Here is a 4,048-nt window from a genome sequence, read left to right on the forward strand (position 1 = left end):
TTATTTATTTATTTATTAAAAGAAAAAATCTGATGAGTTAGATACACATTTAAAAGGGTTAAATTTTTCAAATTCTTTTGTTACCACTCCTTAAGAGAAATTGAAGATATGATTAAATGTAAGGAGTACGTACATAAATTCAATAAAACCATATTATCAACACCCTGTATGTTGAGCCTTACATAATCAATTAACAATGCCAACTCATTTTATTTAAAATAGAAAATTCACAAATGTATACAGTAGTACGGTGTTACCATGTACACTTAGGAACAAATTAACTTCAAAGAGGTCTTTTCGATACGTTCACTCCTGACCATCACACTTCTGTTGTATGCTGTGCGGTCTAGAAGCATCAGTATGGTTTTTCTAAGATATGTTTCGACCTAAGACTTAGGGACCTTCAATCATATCCTGATCGTGAGTCATCATTATTTGCTCATAAGGACAAAAATCAAAAACATATGAAACTATAATACAAATCTTAAAAGACCTGCAAAAGAAAGATAATTCCCAATATTCTTTTCTGAAAATTATTATAAGGGTGCATAAATAACTGCCAACAATTGTTAACGAAATTATTTTTAAAAACGTTTTTTTTTATGTGTATCAACTATTAATTTAATTATCGGAAGTGCACATGCGGGTACCCTTAAAGGTTACCGAGTATGTATTTCAAAAGAATTAAATTTCCGATTCAGGTAGCAGTTACATTAAAGGCAGAGGAGGGAATGAATTTTTGAAATGGACACCTTGTTTGTTATTTAAAGCTAAGTACTGGCATTAATTACAGGCGTCCATTAGTCCTCGGCATTATACAATTTTTCAGGACATCAAAAGCCCTTCCAGGAAAAGCTAACAGCGGACGGGTATCTCGGGCCACCGGGCGCCCTTTCACAAATAGTCCTGACCCCGGTGTGTGGTACGCTTCTGTCAAATGGGGCAGTTCAAATAGTCCCTTCTCTCGTTAAAATTCCCGGTATTAATTCCCAAATGACAGTCCTTGCTCCTGGTTCATAAATTGCCTAGAGAGGTCAGTCGGCGAATCTTTGATTGAAAATTAAAAAAGTAACCAAGTGTAAAATAAACAAGCATATTTAGGAAAAATATATCAATCATATTACAGCGAACTAGAACTTCGTTCTATGTATTACTATATATATTGTATATTCCATTGTTATCTAACGTCATCATACATCTGCTAGCCAATTGATCCCACGCCGATACCATTCTTTGGGATGGCTGTCAAAGAACTTTTGGACTGCAATTTCAAGTTCCCCATATTTATAAAAAAATTTCCCTTGAAGTTAATGGGCTATCGACACATAGTGGATCAGCACAAGTAGTAATCCGATGATACGAGGTCTGGACTACATGGTGGATGAGGCAGGAATTCGAACCCATATGGAGTACTTTAAACTTTTCTTTGGTTCGACGTGAATTGTAAGAAAGAGCATTATCTTGTTGGAATAAAACGTTTCGGTTGATCAAAGCAGGATAACGTTCTGAAATCTTCGCGTACAATCTTTCCAGTTGATCGCAGTAAAGTTCAAAATTCATAGAGTATCCATCAGGAACATATTTGTAATAAATAACACCTTAAAAATTCAAAGCATGGATTTTTTTTCAAATTGTCCGCTTGCAGCAACCGGAAAGCAGTTTGATCGCAATCTAACCATTGCTAACGGATTTTGCGAGTAAACCGAATTTTTATCAGAGGTGACATTCTTCTCGTAAAATCCACAAAGACCAGAAGGGTTTTCCCATAAATTTTTACAAATTTCTAACCTCTTAGCTGATTACTGAGGAGTAAGTTCGTGATGGAACATTCTACAGCTCTTTTTCACTTTCCCCATGGAGAGTAGATGGCGACTAACATTATCTTTAGACACACCACACTCTATGGCAAGTTGGCGAGTAATTGTGAACGGATTTGACTCAGCAGCTTCCTGCAGAACCTCATCAATATCCACTAATATCCGCTTCGAGCCCTTCTTCCTTTACACGTCGTATCTCCACTGCTAAATTTTTTAAACCAACGTTACGCAGTGCGCTGCTCAAGGACACCTTCCCCTTCACTTTCAATAATTTCACGAGTTGCTCCAGTGGCTATAATTTTTTTTTTCCAGTAATGCCATAAAATTACGAGAATTTCGTAAATACTGCCCTGTTTCTTCTTTGAAACAAATAACTATACTGAGGTTTTTTTAAAATAATTCGAATAGGATTAAAAAAGCTTAGTTAATGCTCTAAAAGGGATTAATAAGTATTAAATATTGAATTTGATAAGACGGTCCTTTTTTTATACACCCCATTACTATAACGGGGCTTAAATGGCGAATTTTTTCAAATCTCCCTCAAAAGTACCTTTAACTTTGCGTATTTGAAATCATTGTAAGCATTAATAGATATGGCTTAATTCAGGATATTGAAGAATTTCATTAATAATTAAAGAAGAAAAAGGGAAAATAGAGATAAGTCATGGAGTCGTAATAAATTGAGACCGCTCGTTCTCTTTCGATCCCATTCATGAAGGCCCTGTATCAATTATCTTTTGACAAACTATTACATTATTGGTAGAAGCAAAGCTGGTATTCCTTATTTTCACCTCGGGGAACCCTAAAATACGAATATTCTCAGTAAGTTAAAATTATGTAATGTAATCACCGCATCAGAATTTTTCATATCAATGTTGATAAAAACATTCACATTGTCGTCAATGTTACTTTCAAATATGCTGCACATTACAGAAAGTATGATAGTCTGTTCTACAGAATAATACGACAGTAAGAACAATAAAATGCAAATTAATCCTTGTTCCGCCAACCGTAGAACAATAGATGGGTAGCCCTATAGAGCACGCTCTACAAGGCATGCACAGCCTGACCGGCCAAGATATCTGGTCCAAGATATTACCTAAACAGGCACTAGGGTGAATCCTTCCTTAAAGGCCTCCCAAAAATAATATCAGTGTTAGCTTTAGGTCGTTATTGCGGCTCTTTGTCATCCCGCCAGTTCCCGACTTAGCCTCCCCCCTCTTATAAAAGCATACATTATTATATTCTATTATTTATGAACGTGGCATGTCCTGGTCGTTTCCTTCCATTTCCTATATTTTCTTTTTTTGTTCCTTTTTTTTCTGTTTTTTTTTTTTCCAGGAAAGACTTGGTTTATTATACATTCCTCAGGGAGAGGGCTGCAAACCATTCTATGGAAAAGAATAATGAAGGGCTTTGAAAATCACTCTGGCATATGTCATTTATTTCTTTCATTCTCAATCCTTCTTTTCTCCCGCTATCATTAAATGAAACAATAAATTATACATCTATCAAGTTGAGTATACGTCCAGAAAACAATATATCTTATTCTGGAATAAATATTACTTTTTATCAGGACGCCTCTTTTACATAATTTTTACTTTTGGAAACGTTTTATATTTGGCTCAACCAACAACTTGAAGTTGAAATGAGGCATGATTATGTCAATGAGCCGGGAATTTTATTTCTTTTAATTATGAATACGTTAATTTATATAGTAAAATAAAAATAATTTTAAAAAATTTTATTGGTTTCTTGTTGGCTCTAAGCCAGCCAAATAAACTGGAAGTGATTTTTCAGTCGTAGTATAAATTCAAAACTTATTAAACAGTTTGTTATGAATCATCTACAATTTCCTGCCCGTAGGCACACGGTCTAATAATGGTCAAACAGTAGCCATTATCTATTTTTTCAACATTTAACATTTAACTTTAAACGTTAAACTATATAAAGTATAAATTAATGTAAAACAAAAAACAAAAAAAACATTAGTAGTATTTGTATATTGTTAGTAATTCACACAAAATACAGCGAAGGGTCAAACGTTTAATTTGACAATAAAGAAAAGCAGTAGTAAAAAGGAAAAAAAATCAAAACAAGAATGAAAATCAAAAGAAAAAAATATTACAATGCTGAGATTTTTTTTTATAAAATAAATACGCTTATATTCCTTATTGATGAACAACATTATAATCAAAAATTAATTTTGATATTTAACTATAATTATTCAA

The 4,048-nt window shown here is 33.6% G+C and overlaps 1 long non-coding RNA gene across 6 annotated transcripts in view; it reads left to right on the top strand.

Annotated features, from left to right (window-relative positions):
• Window positions 1-4,048, top strand: part of LOC106681146 (uncharacterized) — a 693,797-nt gene that overhangs the window by 546,965 nt on the left and 142,784 nt on the right. The window lies entirely within an intron of this gene.

The sequence above is a fragment of the Halyomorpha halys genome, unplaced genomic scaffold (assembly GCF_000696795.3).
Source record: "Halyomorpha halys isolate HHAL.00 unplaced genomic scaffold, Hhal_1.1 Scaffold312.1, whole genome shotgun sequence".
Classification (NCBI taxonomy): domain Eukaryota; kingdom Metazoa; phylum Arthropoda; class Insecta; order Hemiptera; family Pentatomidae; genus Halyomorpha; species Halyomorpha halys.